The sequence below is a fragment of the Pseudophryne corroboree genome, chromosome 2, assembly GCF_028390025.1.
Source record: "Pseudophryne corroboree isolate aPseCor3 chromosome 2, aPseCor3.hap2, whole genome shotgun sequence".
Classification (NCBI taxonomy): domain Eukaryota; kingdom Metazoa; phylum Chordata; class Amphibia; order Anura; family Myobatrachidae; genus Pseudophryne; species Pseudophryne corroboree.
The window spans coordinates 74,596,108-74,617,209 of record NC_086445.1 but is presented as its reverse complement, the minus strand read 5'-3'; positions in this window follow the sequence as shown (position 1 = coordinate 74,617,209).

The following is a 21,102-nucleotide window of genomic DNA, read 5'->3' as shown; positions in this document are numbered from 1 at the left end:
TATATATTAGCAGCAGACACAGTACAGTGCGGTAGTTCACGGCTGTGGCTACCTCTGTGTCGGCACTCGGCAGCCCGTCCATAATTGTATATACCACCTAACCGTGGTTTTTTTTCCTTTCTTTATACATACATACTAGTTACGAGTATACTATCTCTTTATCAACCAGTCTATATATTAGCAGCAGACACAGTACAGTGCGGTAGTTCACGGCTGTGGCTACCTCTGTGTCGGCACTCGGCAGCCCGTCCATAATTGTATATACCACCTAACCGTGGTTTTTTTTTCTTTCTTTATACATACATACTAGTTACGAGTATACTATCTCTTTATCAACCAGTCTATATATTAGCAGCAGACACAGTACAGTGCGGTAGTTCACGGCTGTGGCTACCTCTGTGTCGGCACTCGGCAGCCCGTCCATAATTGTATATACCACCTAACCGTGGTTTTTTTTTCTTTCTTTATACATACATACTAGTTACGAGTATACTATCTCTTTATCAACCAGTCTATATATTAGCAGCAGACACAGTACAGTGCGGTAGTTCACGGCTGTGGCTACCTCTGTGTCGGCACTCGGCAGCCCGTCCATAATTGTATATACCACCTAACCGTGGTTTTTTTTTCTTTCTTTATACATACATACTAGTTACGAGTATACTATCTCTTTATCAACCAGTCTATATATTAGCAGCAGACACAGTACAGTGCGGTAGTTCACGGCTGTGGCTACCTCTGTGTCGGCACTCGGCAGCCCGTCCATAATTGTATATACCACCTAACCGTGGTTTTTTTTTCTTTCTTTATACATACATACTAGTTACGAGTATACTATCTCTTTATCAACCAGTCTATATATTAGCAGCAGACACAGTACAGTGCGGTAGTTCACGGCTGTGGCTACCTCTGTGTCGGCACTCGGCAGCCCGTCCATAATTGTATATACCACCTAACCGTGGTTTTTTTTTCTTTCTTTATACATACATACTAGTTACGAGTATACTATCTCTTTATCAACCAGTCTATATATTAGCAGCAGACACAGTACAGTGCGGTAGTTCACGGCTGTGGCTACCTCTGTGTCGGCACTCCGCAGCCCGTCCATAATTGTATACTAGTATCCAATCCATCCATCTCCATTGTTTACCTGAGGTGCCTTTTAGTTGTGCCTATTAAAATATGGAGAACAAAAATGTTGAGGTTCCAAAATTAGGGAAAGATCAAGATCCACTTCCACCTCGTGCTGAAGCTGCTGCCACTAGTCATGGCCGAGACGATGAAATGCCAGCAACGTCGTCTGCCAAGGCCGATGCCCAATGGCATAGTACAGAGCATGTCAAAACCAAAACACCAAATATCAGTAGAAAAAGGACTCCAAAACCTAAAATAAAATTGTCGGAGGAGAAGCGTAAACTTGCCAATATGCCATTTACCACACGGAGTGGCAAGGAACGGCTGAGGCCCTGGCCTATGTTCATGGCTAGTGGTTCAGCTTCACATGAGGATGGAAGCACTCAGCCTCTCGCTAGAAAACTGAAAAGACTCAAGCTGGCAAAAGCACCGCAAAGAACTGTGCGTTCTTTGAAATCCCAAATCCACAAGGAGAGTCCAATTGTGTCGGTTGCGATGCCTGACCTTCCCAACACTGGACGTGAAGAGCATGCGCCTTCCACCATTTGCACGCCCCCTGCAAGTGCTGGAAGCGCAGTCCAGTTCCTGATAGTCAGATTGAAGATGTCAGTGTTGAAGTACACCAGGATGAGGAGGATATGGGTGTTGCTGGCGCTGGGGAGGAAATTGACCAGGAGGATTCTGATGGTGAGGTGGTTTGTTTAAGTCAGGCACCCGGGGAGACACCTGTTGTCCGTGGGAGGAATATGGCCGTTGACATGCCAGGTGAAAATACCAAAAAAATCAGCTCTTCGGTGTGGAGGTATTTCACCAGAAATGCGGACAACAGGTGTCAAGCCGTGTGTTCCCTTTGTCAAGCTGTAATAAGTAGGGGTAAGGACGTTAACCACCTCGGAACATCCTCCCTTATACGTCACCTGCAGCGCATTCATAATAAGTCAGTGACAAGTTCAAAAACTTTGGGTGACAGCGGAAGCAGTCCACTGACCAGTAAATCCCTTCCTCTTGTAACCAAGCTCACGCAAACCACCCCACCAACTCCCTCAGTGTCAATTTCCTCCTTCCCCAGGAATGCCAATAGTCCTGCAGGCCATGTCACTGGCAATTCTGACGAGTCCTCTCCTGCCTGGGATTCCTCCGATGCATCCTTGCGTGTAACGCCTACTGCTGCTGGCGCTGCTGTTGTTGCCGCTGGGAGTCGATGGTCATCCCAGAGGGGAAGTCGTAAGCCCACTTGTACTACTTCCAGTAAGCAATTGACTGTTCAACAGTCCTTTGCGAGGAAGATGAAATATCACAGCAGTCATCCTGCTGCAAAGCGGATAACTGAGTCCTTGACAACTATGTTGGTGTTAGACGTGCGTCCGGTATCCGCCGTTAGTTCACAGGGAACTAGACAATTTATTGAGGCAGTGTGCCCCCGTTACCAAATACCATCTAGGTTCCACTTCTGTAGGCAGGCGATACCGAGAATGTACACGGACGTCAGAAAAAGACTCACCAGTGTCCTAAAAAATGCAGTTGTACCCAATGTCCACTTAACCACGGACATGTGGACAAGTGGAGCAGGGCAGGGTCAGGACTATATGACTGTGACAGCCCACTGGGTAGATGTATGGACTCCCGCCGCAAGAACAGCAGCGGCGGCACCAGTAGCAGCATCTCGCAAACGCCAACTCTTTCCTAGGCAGGCTACGCTTTGTATCACCGCTTTCCAGAATACGCACACAGCTGAAAACCTCTTACGGCAACTGAGGAAGATCATCGCGGAATGGCTTACCCCAATTGGACTCTCCTGTGGATTTGTGGCATCGGACAACGCCAGCAATATTGTGTGTGCATTAAATATGGGCAAATTCCAGCACGTCCCATGTTTTGCACATACCTTGAATTTGGTGGTGCAGAATTTTTTAAAAAACGACAGGGGCGTGCAAGAGATGCTGTCGGTGGCCAGAAAAATTGCGGGACACTTTCGGCGTACAGGCACCACGTACAGAAGACTGGAGCACCACCAAAAACTACTGAACCTGCCCTGCCATCATCTGAAGCAAGAAGTGGTAACGAGGTGGAATTCAACCCTCTATATGCTTCAGAGGTTGGAGGAGCAGCAAAAGGCCATTCAAGCCTATACAATTGAGCACGATATAGTAGGTGGAATGCACCTGTCTCAAGTGCAGTGGAGAATGATTTCAACGTTGTGCAAGGTTCTGATGCCCTTTGAACTTGCCACACGGGGAAGTCAGTTCAGACACTGCCAGCCTGAGTCAGGTCATTCCCCTCATCAGGCTTTTGCAGAAGAAGCTGGAGGCATTGAAGAAGGAGCTAAAAGGGAGCGATTCCGCTAGGCATGTGGGACTTGTGGATGCAGCCCTTAATTCGCTTAACAAGGATTCACGGGTGGTCAATCTGTTGAAATCAGAGCACTACATTTTGGCCACCGTGCTCGATCCTAGATTTAAAGCCTACCTTGGATCTCTCTTTCCGGCAGACACAGGTCTGCTGGGGTTGAAAGACCTGCTGGTGACAAAATTGTCAAGTCAAGCGGAACGCGACCTGTCAACATCTCCTCCTTCACATTCTCCCGCAACTGGGGGTGCGAGGAAAAGGCTCAGAATTCCGAGCCCACCCGCTGGCGGTGATGCAGGGCAGTCTGGAGCGACTGCTGATGCTGACATCTGGTCCGGACTGAAGGACCTGACAACGATTACGGACATGTCGTCTACTGTCACTGCATATGATTCTCTCAACATTGATAGAATGGTGGAGGATTATATGAGTGACCGCATCCAAGTAGGCACGTCACACAGTCCGTACTTATACTGGCAGGAAAAAGAGGCAATTTGGAGGCCCTTGCACAAACTGGCTTTATTCTACCTAAGTTGCCCTCCCACAAGTGTGTACTCCGAAAGAGTGTTTAGTGCCGCCGCTCACCTTGTCAGCAATCGGCGTACGAGGTTACATCCAGAAAATGTGGAGAAGATGATGTTCATTAAAATGAATTATAATCAATTCCTCCGCGGAGACATTGACCAGCAGCAATTGCCTCCACAAAGTACACAGGGAGCTGAGATGGTGGATTCCAGTCGGGACGAATTGATAATCTGTGAGGAGGGGGATGTACACGGTGATATATCGGAGGGTGAAGATGAGGTGGACATCTTGCCTCTGTAGAGCCAGTTTGTGCAAGGAGAGATTAATTGCTTCTTTTTTGGGGGGGGTCCAAACCAACCCGTCATATCAGTCACAGTCGTGTGGCAGACCCTGTCACTGAAATGATGGGTTGGTTAAAGTGTGCATGTCCTGTTTTGTTTATACAACATAAGGGTGGGTGGGAGGGCCCAAGGACAATTCCATCTTGCACCTCTTTTTTCTTTTCTTTTTCTTTGCATCATGTGCTGATTGGGGAGGGTTTTTTGGAAGGGACATCCTGCGTGACACTGCAGTGCCACTCCTAGATGGGCCCGGTGTTTGTGTCGGCCACTAGGGTCGCTAATCTTACTCACACAGTCAGCTACCTCATTGCGCCTCTTTTTTTCTTTGCGTCATGTGCTGTTTGGGGAGGGTTTTTTGGAAGGGACATCCTGCGTGACACTGCAGTGCCACTCCTAGATGGGCCCGGTGTTTGTGTCGGCCACTAGGGTCGCTAATCTTACTCACACAGCTACCTCATTGCGCCTCTTTTTTTCTTTGCGTCATGTGCTGTTTGGGGAGGTTTTTTTGGAAGGGACATCCTGCGTGACACTGCAGTGCCACTCCTAGATGGGCCCGGTGTTTGTGTCGGCCACTAGGGTCGCTAATCTTACTCACACAGCTACCTCATTGCGCCTCTTTTTTTCTTTGCGTCATGTGCTGTTTGGGGAGGGTTTTTTGGAAGGGACATCCTGCGTGACACTGCAGTGCCACTCCTAGATGGGCCCGGTGTTTGTGTCGGCCACTAGGGTCGCTAATCTTACTCACACAGCTACCTCATTGCGCCTCTTTTTTTCTTTGCGTCATGTGCTGTTTGGGGAGGGTTTTTTGGAAGGGACATCCTGCGTGACACTGCAGTGCCACTCCTAGATGGGCCCGGTGTTTGTGTCGGCCACTAGGGTCGCTTATCTTACTCACACAGCGACCTCGGTGCAAATTTTAGGACTAAAAATAATATTGTGAGGTGTGAGGTATTCAGAATAGACTGAAAATGAGTGTAAATTATGGTTTTTGAGGTTAATAATACTTTGGGATCAAAATGACCCCCAAATTCTATGATTTAAGCTGTTTTTTAGTGTTTTTTGAAAAAAACACCCGAATCCAAAACACACCCGAATCCGACAAAAAAAATTCAGTGAGGTTTTGCCAAAACGCGTTCGAACCCAAAACACGGCCGCGGAACCGAACCCAAAACCAAAACACAAAACCCGAAAAATTTCAGGCGCTCATCTCTAATATCAAACAGGCATCGCAGTTGGTCCAGGTTGACCCGGAAGACGTGGTGATTAATCAGTGTACTCAGGTCGTCCCATTATGTCCGGTATAATGTGTAACATATGTCATTCCCTTGTTAGCAAAGCTCTGTGTAAAAGCGGGGAAAAAAATTGTTTACAAATTGGTTCAATTTTGAGCATCTGTTATAAAAACTAAACCAAAAAAAATCTTAAAATTCCAATGCAAACACTCTATACAGCAGGGGTGGGGAACCTTTTTTCTACCGAGGGCCATTTGGATATTTATAAAATCCTTCGGGGGCCATACAAAAATTCTCAACTTAAAAAATTACCCTGCCCCCCAGTAGGTCTGCCCCTTAGAGGCACTGTGTGTGCGCGCCGGTGGCGCGCACGCGCCAAAAAAAGGGTGTGGCCAGTTAAAATGGGACGTGATACACATATGCCCCCAATAGTGCGGTGCCAGATCCACAATTGCCCCCACAGTGCCAGGTATACAAATGCCCCCACAGTGCCAGGTATACAAATGCCCCTCACAGTGCCAGGTATACAGATGTCCCCACAGTGCCAGGTATATACAGATACCCCCACAGTGCCAGGTATACAAATGCCCCTCACAGTGCCAGTTATACAGATGCCCCCACAGTGCCAGGTATACAAATGCCCCCCACAGTGCCAGGTATACAAATGCCCCTCACAGTGCCAGGTATACAGATGCCCCCACAGTGCCAGGTATACAGATGCCCCCACAGTGCCAGGTATACAAATGCCCCTCACAGTGCCAGTTATACAGATGCCCCCACAGTGCCAGGTATACAAATGCCCCCCACAGTGCTAGGTATACAAATGCCCCTCACAGTGCCAGGTATACAGATGTCCCCACAGTGCCAGGTATACAGATGCCCCCACAGTGCCAGGTATACAGATGCCCCCACAGTGCCAGGTATACAAATGCCCCCCACAGTGCCAGGTATACAGATGCCCTCCCCCCTCCCCTCCGTGCTGCTTACCGTGGGACACGGAGGAGAGCGCGGCTGTCGGGTGGTAACGGCGGCGTGTAGTACTTCAAACCAGCCGCCGGTTCGAGAGCCAATCAGAGCTCCCGGACCGGCAGCCGCGGCTCCTGATTGGTGGGCCGGAGGTTCCCCACCCCTGCTATACAGCAATGCATCATTAAAACAGTACAAGTTCTTCACTCTATGGATTCAGGGCCTAATTCAGACCTGATCGCTGTTGTACAAAATCGCAAGGCAGACGATTATCGAACTACTGTGCATGCGTCAGTAGCGGATTTTGCTACGGGTACATGGGATTTTTGCCCGGAGCGCCGCCTTCCGGAGGGCGCCACCGCCGTGGCAAGATTCGCTACTGGTGGTGCCCCCCCGGTGCTGTGCGGTCACTACTGTGCGGTGCGTGATGACGTCATCACGCACCGCACGGCATTGTGGGATCGGCACATAGACGCTAGGGGTCATAATTGACCTCTAGTGTCTTTGCTTTGCTATGGGAGAGACGTCATGACGTCTCTCCCATAGATCCAAGGAGGAGCGGCGCCGGCGGCCGGAGACGGAGGTCAGCAGCGGTCGGGAATCAGGAGCGGGGATGATGAGTATTAATTTATTAATTTTATTTTTTGTAAGCAGCACAAATAGGGGGCACAAATGGGGGCACAGTACTGGGGGCACAAAAAGGGGTCACAGTACTGGGGGCACAAATGGGGGCATAGTACTGGGGGCACAAACGGGGGCACAACTCTACAGGGGGCATACCTGGCCATGCCCCTTTATGAAGCCACACCCCTATTTTCGCCTGGGGCACCACAAGGGCTAGAACCGGCCCTGGCATGGGTACGGATCTAATGCGCAGGCGCGAGGCCAAACTGCGAAAAAATAAGAATTTACTCACCGGTAATTCTATTTCTCGTAGTCCGTAGTGGATGCTGGGAACTCAGTAAGGACCATGGGGAATAGCGGGCTCCGAAGGAGGCTGGGCACTCTAGAAAGATTTAGGACTACCTGGTGTGCACTGGCTCCTCCCACTATGACCCTCCTCCAAGCCTCAGTTAGGACACCGTGCCCGGACGAGCAGACATAATAAGGAAGGATTTAGAATCCCGGGTAAGACTCTTACCAGCCACACCAATCACACCGTACAACTCGTGATACAATATCCAGTTTGACAGTATGAAAACAACTGAGCCTCTCAACAGATGGCTCAACAATAACCTTTTTGTTAACAATAACTATTTACAAGTATTGCAGACAATCCGCACTTGGGATGGGCGCCCAGCATCCACTACGGACTACGAGAAATAGAATTACCGGTGAGTAAATTCTTATTTTCTCTAACGTCCTAGTGGATGCTGGGAACTCCGTAAGGACCATGGGGATTATACCAAAGCTCCCAAACGGGCGGGAGAGTGCGGATGACTCTGTAGCACCGAATGAGAGAACTCCAGGTTCTCCTCAGCCAGGGTATCAAATTTGTAGAATTTTGCAAACGTATTTGCCCCTGACCAAGTAGCTGCTCGGCAAAGTTGTAAAGCCGAGACCCCTCGGGCAGCCGCCCAAGATGAGCCCACCTCCCTTGTGGAATGGGCCTTTACAGATTTTGGCTGTGGCATGCCTGCCACAGAATGTGCAAGCTGAATTGTACTACAAATCCAGAGAGCAATAGACTGCTTGTTGGGTGCATACAGGATAAACAGCGAGTCAGATTTTCTGACTCCAGCCGTCCTGGAAACATATATTTTCAGGGCCCTGACAACGTCTAGCAACTTGGAGTCCTCCAATTCACTAGTAGCCGCCGGCACCACAATAGGCTGGTTCAGGTGAAACGCTGACACCACCTTAGGGAGAAATTGGGGACGAGTCCTCAACTCTGCCCTATCCATATGGAAAATCAGATAAGGGCTTTTACATGATAAAGCCGCCAATTCTGACACTCGCCTGGCTGAAGCCAAGGCTAATAACATGACCACTTTCCACGTGAGATATTTCAGATCCACGGTTTTTAGTGGCTCAAACCAATGTGATTTTAAGAAACTCAACATCATGTTGAGATCCCAAGGTGCCACTGGAGGCACAAACGGGGGCTGAATATGCAGCACTCCTTTTACAAAAGTCTGAACTTCAGGTACTGAAGCTAGTTCTTTTTGAAAGAAAATCGACAGAGCCGAGATCTGTACTTTAATGGAGCCTAGTTTTAGGCCCATATCCACTCCTGCTTGCAGGAAATGCAGAAATCGACCTAGTTGAAATTCCTCTGTTGGGCCTTATTGGCCTCGCACCATGCAACATATTTTCGCCATATGCGGTGATAATGCGTTGCCGTAACATCTTTCCTGGCCTTAATAAGCGTAGGAATGACTTCTTCCGGAATACCCTTTTCCTTTAGGATCCGGTGTTCAACCGCCATGCCGTCAAACGCAGCCGCGGTAAGTCTTGGAACAGACAGGGCCCCTGCTGTAGCAGGTCCTGTCTGAGCGGTAGAGGCTACGGGTCCTCTGAGAGCATCTCTTGAAGTTCCGGGTACCACGCTCGTCTTGGCCAATCCGGAACCACGAGAATTGTGTTTACTCCTCGCTTTCTTATTATTCTCAATACCTTTGGAATGAGAGGCAGAGGAGGGAACACATAAACCGACTGGTACACCCACGGTGTTACTAGAGCGTCCACAGCTATCGCCTGAGGGTCCCTTGACCTGGCGCAATATTTTTTTAACTTTTTGTTGAGACGGGACGCCATCATGTCCACCTGTGGTTTTTCCCAACGGTTTACCAGCATCTGGAAGACTTCTGGGTGAAGTCCCCACTCCCCCGGGTGGAGGTCGTGTCTGCTGAGGAAGTCTGCTTCCCAGTTGTCCACTCCCGGAATGAACACTGCTGACAGTGCTAGTACATGATTCTCCGCCCATCGGAGAATTTTTGTGGCTTCTGCCATCGCCATCCTGCTTCTTGTGCCGCCCTGTCGATTTACATGGGCGACTGCCGTGATGTTGTCTGACTGGATCAGCACCGGCTGGTGTAGGAGCAGGGATTTTGCTTGACTTAGGGCATTGTAGATGGCCCTTAGTTCCAGAATATTTATGTGAAGGGAAGTCTCCTGACTCGACCATAGTCCTTGGAAGTTTCTTCCCTGTGTGACTGCCCCCCAGCCTCGAAGGCTGGCATCCGTGGTCACCAGGACCCAGTCCTGTATGCCGAACCTGCGGCCCTCTAGAAGATGAGCACTCTGCAGCCACCACAGTAGAGACACCCTGGTTCTTGGAGACAGGGTTATTAAGCGATGCATCTGAAGATGCGATCCGGACCACTGGTCCAACAGGTCCCACTGAAAGATTCTGGCATGGAACCTGCCGAAGGGAATTGCTTCGTAAGAAGCCACCATCTTTCCCAGGACCCGCGTGCAGTGATGCACTGATACCTGTTTTGGTTTCAGGAGGTCTCTGACTAGAGATGACAACTCCCTGGCTTTCTCCTCCGGGAGAAACACTTTTCTCTGGACTGTATCCAGAATCATACCCAGGAACAGTAGCCGTGTCGTCGGAACCAGCTGTGACTTTGGGATATTCAGAATCCAGCCGTGCTGGTGCAGCACTTCCTGGGATAGTGCTACTCCCACCAACAACTGTTCCTTGGACCTCGCTTTTATTAGGAGATCGTCCAAGTACGGGATAATTAAAACTCCCTTTCTTCGAAGGAGTATCATCATTTCCGCCATAACCTTGGTAAATACCCTCGGTGCCGTGGACAGTCCAAACGGCAGCGTCTGGAATTGGTAATGGCAATCCTGTACCACAAATCTGAGGTACTCCTGGTGAGGATGGTAAATGGAGACATGCAAGTAAGCATCCTTGATGTCCAGGGATACCATGTAATCCCCCTCGTCCAGGCTTGCAATAACCGCCCTGAGCGATTCCATCTTGAACTTGAATTTCTTTATGTATGTGTTCAAGGATTTCAAATTTAGAATGGGTCTCACCGAACCGTCCGGTTTCGGTACCACAAATAGTGTGGAATAATAACCCCGGCCTTGTTGAAGTAGGGGTACCTTGATTATCACCTGCTGAGAATACAGCTTGTGAATTGCCGTTAGCACCGCCTCCCTGTCTGAGGGAGCAATTGGCAAGGCAGATTTTAGGAACCGGTGGTGTGGGGACGCCTCGAATTCCAGCTTGTACCCCTGAGATACTATTTGCAGGATCCAGGGATCCACCTGTGAGCGAACCCACTGATCGCTGAAATTTTTGAGGCGACCCCCCACCGTACCTGGCTCCGCCTGTGGAGCCCCACCGTCATGAGGCGGACTTGGAAGAGGAAGCGGGGGAGGACTTTTGCTCCTGGGAACCTGCTGTTTGTTGCAGCCTTTTTCCCCTACCTCTGCCTCTGGACAGAAAAGACCCGCCTTTTCCACGCCTGTTTTTCTGGGTCCGAAAGGACTGAACCTGATAAAACGGCGCCTTCTTAGGCTGTGAGGGGACATGGAGTAAAAATGCTTTTAGAATCTGCATCTCCTGTCCACTGGCGAGTCCATAAGCCTCTCCTAGCAGAAATGGACAATGCACTTACTTTAGATGCCAGTCGGCAGATTTCCCTCTGTGCATCTCTCATATATAAGACTGAGTCTTTTATATGGTCTATGGTTAACAGGATCGTGTCTCTGTCTAATGTGTCAATATTTTCTGACAGTTTATCTGACCAAGCAGCGGCAGCACTGCACATCCAAGCTGACGCAATAGCTGGCCTAAGTATAATGCCTGTGTGTGTATATACAGACTTCAGGATCGCCTCCTGCTTTCTATCAGCAGGTTCCTTGAGGGCGGCCGTATCCGGAGACGGTAGTGCCACCTTTTTAGACAAACGTGTGAGCGCTTTATCCACTCTAGGGGGTGTTTCCCAACGTGACCTATCCTCTGGCGGGAAAGGGAACGCCATTAGTACCTTCTTAGGAATTACCAATTTTTTATCAGGGAAAGCCCACGCTTCTTCACACACTTCATTTAATTCATCTGATGGGGGAAAAACTACGGGTAGTTTTTTCTCTCCAAACATAATACCCTTTTTAGTGGTACCAGTAGTTATATCAGAAATGTTTAACACCTCTTTCATTGCCTCAATCATACAGTGAATGGCCTTAGTGGGCATCAGGTTTGACTCATCGTCGTCGACACTGGTGTCAGTATCAGTGTCGACATCTGGGTCTGCTTGAGGTAGCGGGCGTTTTAGAGCCCCTGACGACCCATGCGACGCCTGTGCAGGCACGAGCTGAGAAGTCGGCTGTCCCACATTTGGCATGTCGTCGATTTTCTTATATAAGGAGTCTATACGTGCACTCATTACTTTCCATAAGCCCATCCACTCAGGTGTCTGCCCCGCAGGGGGTGACATCCCTTCTAAAGGCATCTGCTCCGCCTCCACATCATTATCCTCATCAAACATGTCGACACAGCCGTACCGACACACCGCACACACACAAGGAATGCTCCGAATGAGGACAGGACCCACAAAAGCCCTTTGGGGGGACAGAGTGAGAGTATGCCAGCACACACCAGAGCGCTATATAATGCAGGGACTAACTGAGTTATGTCCCCTATAGCTGCTTTTTATATTATATATGTATTGCGCCCAAATTTAGTGGCCGCCCTCTCTGTTTTTACCCTGTTCTGAAGTGTAGACTGCAGGGGAGAGCCAGGGAGCTTCCTTCCAGCGGATCTGTGAAGGAGAAATGGCGCCAGTGTGTCTGAGGGAGATAGCTCCGCCCCTTTTCCGCGGCCTATTCTCCCGCTTTTTTCTGGATTCTGGCAGGGGAATTTTCCACATATATAGCCTCTAGGGCTATATATTGTGGTATTTTTGCCAGCCAAGGTGTTTTTATTGCAGCTCAGGGCGCCCCCCCCCCAAGCGCCCTGCACCCTCAGTGACCGGAGTGTGAAGTGTGCATGAGGAGCAATGGCGCACAGCTGCAGTGCTGTGCACTACCTTGGTGAAGACTGATGTCTTCTGCCGCCGTTTTTCCGGACCTCTTCTTGCTTCTGGCTCTGTAAGGGGGACGGCGGCGCGGCTCCGGGACCGAACACCAAGGACTGGGCCTGCGGTCGATCCCTCTGGAGCTAATGGTGTCCAGTAGCCTAAGAAGCCCAATCCGGCTGCAAGCAGGCGAGTTCGCTTCTTCTCCCCTTAGTCCCTCGCTGCAGTAAGCCTGTTGCCAGCAGGTCTCACTGAAAATAAAAAACCTAAAACTATACTTTCTTTCTAAGGGCTCAGGAGAGCCCCTAGTGTGCATCCAACCTCGGCCGGGCACGAAATCTAACTGAGGCTTGGAGGAGGGTCATAGTGGGAGGAGCCAGTGCACACCAGGTAGTCCTAAATCTTTCTAGAGTGCCCAGCCTCCTTCGGAGCCCGCTATTCCCCATGGTCCTTACGGAGTTCCCAGCATCCACTAGGACGTTAGAGAAAATACTGTTATGTTTTTATCACTAGGCGAATGCAGGTTGATTGACAGGAAGCGGATGTACGGGGGTGGTAACTGGTCGTTTTCTGGGAGTGTCAGGAAAAACGCAGACGTTCCCAAGACAGACTGGAAAAATCATTCGATGGTGAGTGAGTTGTGAATGGATTTGCAGCTGACCGGCATTTACAAAGCTTTTCGCACGGCATACGCAGACTTGCACAGGCCGGTTTTCAGTCTGGGCAGCGACTATCCGAACGTAGACCTCTGCAAATTCGCAGAGGATCGATCAGGTCTGAATTAGGCCCTTAGGAATTAAGTTGCGTGCAAATTTTGTATTAGTGAGACAATAAATGAAATACGATGCTAAGAGATATTGGGGCTGCCATCTGGGTTGGACTAGCCCACAGGTGTACAAAGGAAATCCATAGTGGATCCCACTGCCTGAAGATCCCACCCGTTTCTCTAGAGGTCAGCAATTTGGTGTAGCAGGTTCATGGATGAACTTGGGTGCTTGGATTGTTTTTATGAAAACTACAGCAAGATTAGCCTTCTTGTCATTCATAGTGGGTGGTCATGATACCCTAGTCACCTTCTATATAAAAGGGCCCTGTTATTTGTAAGTCCTCTCTAATGGTTGGCCATGTTCATCTGATGTGGCTCACCACCCTCCTCTGGTGGCTGACCACACCCCTTAAGCTTGGGCCCTTACCACTGCATTCCCTGGTGGGCCCCAGTCTGACACTGGCTGCACATACTCCCAGGCATCACCAGAATTACCAGCATTGCCCTCAGAGTGCTTCTATTAGGTAACACCATCTATAGATCAAGCTCCAGAATGTTTTGCCTTCTGGAGCTTGGTACATATGGGAATGTGGCCGAAATTCTGACACAGCATTTTTCTGAATTTTGGTTGCATAATTAGCTTTAGTACTTTCCATCCATTGTAACTATGGGCTCCTAGATTTTGTAATCACTGGATAGTTTCTGTAACATGAATCATTGATTAATCAAAGTTTGTGTATGATGGATTTTGAAATGTATTAATGTATTGCCCTGACAGCTGAGCCTTTTCCAGATTGAGTCTTGAGCCGTCTACAGTGTTGGTATGGGTATTTAGGTATTTTGGGGGTAATTCAGATCTGATTGCTGGGCAGTGATTTTTGCAGCACTGCGATCAGATAGCCGCCGCCTACAGGGTGAGTGTATTTTCGCTGTGCAAGTGTGTGAACGCATGTGTACCAGAGCTGCACAAACTGATTTTGTGCAGTCTCTGCGCAGTCCAGGACTTACTCAGCCGCTGCTATCACATCAACCTGTTCGGGACCGGATTTGACGTCAGACACCCTCCCTTCAAACGCTTGGTCCCGTCTGCGTTTTTCCAGACACTCCCTAAAAACAGTTGCACCCACAAAAGCCCTCTTCCTGTCAATCTCCTTGCGAACGCCCGTGCGGATGGATCGATCGCACAAACCCGTTGCTTACCGGCAATCCACTGTGCAGCCTTCTGTCGCACCTGCGCATTGCGGTGCATACGCATGCGCAGTTCAGATCTGATCGCCCGCTGTGCGAACACGCACAGCAATGATGTGAATTTTTGTTGCTGGGCAGAAAACAATCCTTATCAGCTTCATGCAAGGCCTCTACTCAGCCAACGGGGCCATTTGAAAGCTGAGGTTTACAAATATCGGCCATGAACCATTAATGAACCGGAGGCCAAGAAATGACAATATCATATTCAATTTCATCTGACAATAAACTGTATTCCATGCGCTTTTAGATTATGTACTAAAACTTTGAATAGTATATACCATGCCTTTTGCTTAGCTGCCAATTCTGGGAACTTGGTAGACAACTATGGGGTCATTCCGAGTTGATCGCTAGCTGAAAATGTTCGCTGCACTGCGATTAAGTAAAAAACTGGCACTTCTGCGCATGCGTATGCGGCGCAGTGCACACGCGCGACGTACTTTCACAACGGCCGATGTATTTTCACTAGTGATGAGCGGGTTCGGTTCCATCCGAACCCCCCTGAATTTCACCCATTTTACACGGTTCCGAGGCGGACTCGAATCTTCCCGCCTGCTCGGTTAACCCGAGCGCGCCCGAACGTCATCATCCCGCTGTCGGATTCTCGCGAGATTCGTATTCTATATAAGGAGCCGCGCGTCGCCGCCATTTTCACTCGTGCATTGGAGATGATAGGGAGAGGACGTGTGCAGCGTTCTCTCAGTTGTGCTCAGTGTGCTGCAAATATCTGTGCTCAGTGTGCTTGCAAATATCTGTGCTCAGTGTGCTGAAAATATCTACGTTCTCTGCCTGAAAAACGCTCCATATCTGTGCTCAGTGTGCTGCAAATATCTGTGCTCAGTGTGCTTTATTGTGGGGACTGGGGACCACCAGTATTATATAGTAGGAGGACAGTGCAGAGTTTTGCTGACCAGTGACCACCAGTATTATACGTTCTCTGCCTGAAAAATGCTCCATATCTGTGCTGCAATGTAGTATATAGTAGGAGGACAGTGCATAATTTTGCTGACCAGTGACCACCAGTATTATATCAGTACGGTACAGTAGTCCACTGCTCTATCTACCTCTCTGTCATCAAGTATACTTTCCATCCATACCTGTGGTGCATTTTAGTTGTTGTGCGCAGTATATATAGTAGGAGGACAGTGCATAATTTTGCTGACTACCAGTATATAATATATAGCAGTACGGTACAGTAGTCCACTGCTCTTCCTACCTCTGTGTCGTCAAGTATACTATCCATCCATACCTGTGGTGCATTTAAGTTTTGCGCAGTATATATAGTAGGAGGACAGTGCATAATTTTGCTGACCACCAGTATATAATATATAGCAGTACGGTAGAGTAGTCCACTTCTCTACCTACCTCTGTGTCGTCAAGTATACTATCCATCCATACCTGTGGTGCATTTTAGTTGTTGTGCGCAGTATATATAGTAGGAGGACAATGCAGAATTTTGCTGACCACCAGTATATAATATATAGCAGTATGGTACAGTAGTCCACTGCTCTACCTCTGTGTCATCAAGTATACTACAAAAGTTCAGTAAAATGACCCAAAAATCAAAATTAAAAGCGTCTGAGGAGAAGCGTAAACTTGCCAATATGCCATTTACGACACGGAGTGACAAGGAACGGCTGAGGCCCTGGCCTATGTTCATGGCTAGTGGTTCAGATTCACATGAGGATGGAAGCACTCATCCTCTCGCTAGAAAACTGCAGTGCCACTCCTAGATGGGCCAGGTGTTTGTGTCGGCCACTTGGGTCGCTTAGCTTAGTCACACAGCTACCTCATTGCACCTCTTTTTTTCTTTGCATCATGTGCTGTTTGGGGACTATTTTTTAAATCTGCCATCCTGTCTGACACTGCAGTGCCACTCCTAGATGGGCCAGGTGTTTGTGTCGGCCACTTGGGTTGCTTAGCTTAGTCACACAGCGACCTTGGTGCACCTCTTTTTTTCCTTGCATCATGTGCTGTTTGGGGACTATTTTTTGAAGTGCCATCCAGTCTGACACTGCAGTGCCACTCCTAGATGGGCCAGGTGTTTGTGTCGGACACTTGGGTCGCTTAGCTTAGCCATCCAGCGACCTTGGTGCACCTCTTTTTTTCTTTGCATCATGTGCTGTTTGGGGACTATTTTTTTAAGTGCCATCCTTTCTGACACTGCAGTGCCACTCCTAAATGGGCCAGGTGTTGTTTGTGCCGGCCACTGAGGGTCGCTTAGCTTAGTCATCCAGTGACCTATGTGCAATTTTTAAAAATAATGTTGTGAGGTGTTCAGAATAGACTGGAAATTAGTGGAAATTATGGTTATTGAGGTTAATAATACTATGGGATCAAAGTGACCCCCAAATGCTATGATTTAAGCTGTTTTTGAGGGTTTTTTGTAAAAAAACACCCGAATCCAAAACACACCCGAATCCGACAAAAAATTTTCAGGGAGGTTTTGCCAAAACGCATCCGAATCCAAAACACGGCCGCGGAACCGAATCCAAAACCAAAACACAAAACCCAAAAAATGTCCGGTGCACATCACTAATTTTCACACAAGGTCTAGCAAAGCTTTTCAGTTGCAATGGCCGCCGCAGAGTGATTGACATGAAGTGGGCGTTTTTGGGTGTCAACTGACCGTTTTCAGGGAGTGCTTGAAAAAACACAGGCGTGCCATGAAAAACGCAGGAGTGGCTGGGCGAACGCAGGGCGTGTTTGTAACGTCAAATCCGGAACTGAACAGTCTGAAGTGATCGCAAGCGCTGAGTAGGTCTGAAGCTACTCAGAAACTGCACCATATTTTTTTGTAGCCGCTCTGCGATGCATTCGTTCGTACTTCTGCTAAGCTAAAATACATTCCCAGAGGGCGGCGGCTTATCATTTGCACGGCTGCTAAAAACTGCTAGCGAGCGAACAACTCGGAATGACCCCCTATATGTCTATGTCCGAGGCCCCCTAAGCCCCTGGGCAGAGCTGGACTGCCCATTTGGAACTTCTGTGAAATGCCAGAAGGGCCGATGGGCTGGTGGGCCGGTCCTGTCACACAGAGAGGCGGGAAGTCAGCGCGCAGCGCAGCCTCCGTCTCTCTAGTCTGGCTGCTCCCCTGCCCGTCTACATGGAAATGGAGGCTTGCTGCGAGTCTGCACCTCCTGACTCACAGCACTCCCCCGTCCATCTACAGGTAAATGAGGGTGGGGGGGTGCCGAGAGACCATGCCCCCCTGACGTGCGGCAAGCCCCCGTAGGTAGTGTCTGCGCGCCCCCTATTATGGCACATGAGCCCCTGTCATGCGCAGGCGTGCACCAAAGGAGCGCGTGCACGCACATGCCAAGGCCATCTTTGCCCCCCATCCATCCCTGCCCCTGGGCCCCATAGTAATGGCACCCCCTGCACCCACTATGGCTACACATGTCCACTGCTTATGCAGAAATCACTGGGGAAATGGCTGCCGCACCATTTTCCCAATGATGTCTGCTGCTCTGCAACACTGGCTGAGGCAGGCCTACAGAGAAGTAATATAATTAAATGGAGGCAGTGGGGCCCACACTGCACACCCTGCACCGATTATCACTCATTAACAAATCACATATCACATATCACTCATTAACAAATAACACTGTAAAGATCACACCAAGCTTTTGAGGGTATGGGTCATTAGGCTGACCACACTTAGGTCGACAGTCATTAGGTCGACCACTATTGGTCGACATGCATTAGGTCGACATGGTCACTAGGTCGCCGTGGTCATTATGTCGACACAAACAAGGTCGACATGGGAAAAGGTCGACGTGAGGTTTTTTTTAAACTTTTTTTGGTGTCGTTTTCTTCGTAAAGTGACGGGGAACCCCAATTAGTGCACCGTGTCCCCTCGCATGGCTCGCTGCGCTCCTTGCTTCGGGCAAGGTGCCTCGCTCCGCTACTGCTGCTCTCGGCACAGGATGCTATTCCAAACCATAGTCCACGTGGAACGTAAAGTATGACAAAGGTCAAAAAAAAAGAAAAAAATATTATTTTTTAAAACGTATGTAGACCTTTTTCCATGTCGACCTAGTAACCATGTCGACCCAGTGCATGTCCTAATGACTGTCGACCTAAGTGTGGTCGACCTAATGACCATATCCCGATTTTGATGTGAGTGCATTCTTTAATTGCTTAACAAAAAACATACACAAGAACAGGACTGTGATAAGCTGAAACGTCTAGGAGCGGAAGTATTTAATTTACTGTAATTCGTTTACTTTAAAATTCAATCAACATATGCTATGTGCGAATTACAGCAGAAAAGAGACTTCTGTCCGTGTAAATTAGCTATTATTGAAAATCAAAGAGAAGTTTTAAATAAGTGTTTTTTTGTTTTTTTTTAAATGTTCAGTATTTTAGGTGAGATGTAAATTTACTTTGAAGTCAGCTGCGGTTCATTCATGCATGCCTAGATATGTACTATGAAAATGGGATTACTTTCAGCATCAGAGTACAGGGATGTCTAGGACTAGGAGAAAACACACTATGAATCTTTAATAGTAGCCAGGTCAGAATGTGAAATCAATAAACCGTTCTGTCTTCCTACTGTATGGTAACATTTTTGTCATGTGTACGAAGCATCCTAAAGAGGATGGTTCCTTGTTTTTACTTTTTAGTGACCTGGTAATTTCTTCCAGGATCTTTTACTACATACATTGCTTTATTTCCAGGCTTACGGACATATTTATTAATATTATTTTTACTGAAATAGTGGGTATTTTCTAGAGATGAGCGGGTTCGGTTTCTCTGAAACCGAACCCGCACGAACTTCATGTTTTTTTCACGGGTCCGAGCAGACTCGGATCCTCCCGCCTTGCTCGGTTAACCCGAGCGCGCCCGAACGTCATCATGACGCTGTCGGATTCTCGCGAGACTCGGATTCTATATAAGGAGCCGCGCGTCGCCGCCATTTTCACACGTGCATTGAGATTGATAGGGAGAGGACGTGGCTGGCGTCCTCTCCATTAGAAATTAGATTAGAAGAGAGAGAGAGATTGTGCAGAGTCAGACAGAGTTTACCACAGTGACCAGTGCAGTTGTTGTTAGTTAACTTTTATTTATTTTAATATAATATATCCGTTCTCTGCTATATCCGTTCTCTGCCTGAAAAAAAACGATACACAGCAGCAGCCAGTCACACAGTGTGACTCAGTCTGTGTGCACTCAGCTCAGCCCAGTGTGCTGCACATCAATGTATAAAAGGCAAAGCTTATAATAATTGTGGGGGAGACTGGGGAGCACTGCAGGTTGTTATAGCAGGAGCCCCCAGGAGTACATAATATTATATTAATTTAAAATTAAACAGTGCACACTTTTGCTGCAGGAGTGCCACTGCCAGTGTGACTAGTGGTGACCAGTGCCTGACCACCAGTATAGTAGTATATTGTTGTATGTATTGTATACTATCTCTTTATCAACCAGTCTATATTAGCAGCAGACACAGTACAGTGCGGTAGTTCACGGCTGTGGCTACCTCTGTGTCGGCAGTCGGAACTCGGCAGGCAGTCCGTCCATCCATAATTGTATTACAATATATACCACCTAACCGTGGTATTTTTTTTTCTTTCTTTATACCGTCGTCATAGTGTCATACTAGTTGTTACGAGTATACTACTATCTCTTTATCAACCAGTGTACAGTGCGGTAGTTCACGGCTGTGGCTACCTCTGTGTCGGCAGTCGGCAGGCAGTCCGTCCATCCATAATTGTATTATTATTATAATATATACCACCTAACCGTGGTTTTTTTTTCATTCTTTATACCGTCATAGTGTCATACTAGTTGTTACGAGTATACTACTATCTCTTTATCAACCAGTGTACAGTGCGGTAGTTCACGGCTGTGGCTACCTCTGTGTCGGCAGTCGGCAGGCAGTCCGTCCATCCATAATTGTATTATTATTATAATATATACCACCTAACCGTGGTTTTTTTTTCATTCTTTATACCGTCGTCATAGTGTCATACTAGTTGTTACTAGAGATGAGCGGGTTCGGTTCCTCGGAATCCGAACCCGCCCGAACTTCATGTTTTTTTTCACGGGTCCGAGCGACTCGGATCTTCCCGCCTTGCTCGGTTAACCCGAGCGCGCCCCGAACGTCATCATGACGCTGTCGGATTCTCGCGAGGCTCGGATTCTATCGCGAGACTCGGATTCTATATAAGGAGCCGCGCGTCGCCGCCATTTTCACTCGTGCATTGAGATTGATAGGGAGAGGACGTGTCTGGCGTCCTCTCCATTAGAATAGAGATAGATTAGATAGAGAGAGAGAGATTGTGCAGAGTCGCAGACAGAGTTAGTTTACCACAGTCAGTGACCAGTGCAGTTGCTAGTTAACTTTTATTTAATATAATATATCCGTTCACTTCTCTCTGCTATATCCGTTCTCTGCCTGAAAAAAAAAACGATACACAGCACAGTCAGTCACACAGTGTGACTCAGTCTGTGTGCACTCAGCTCAGCCCAGTGTGCTGCACAGTCATCAATGTATAAATTAAAAGCTTATAATTAATTGTGGGGGAGACTGGGGAGCACTGCAGGTTGTTAGCAGGAGCCAG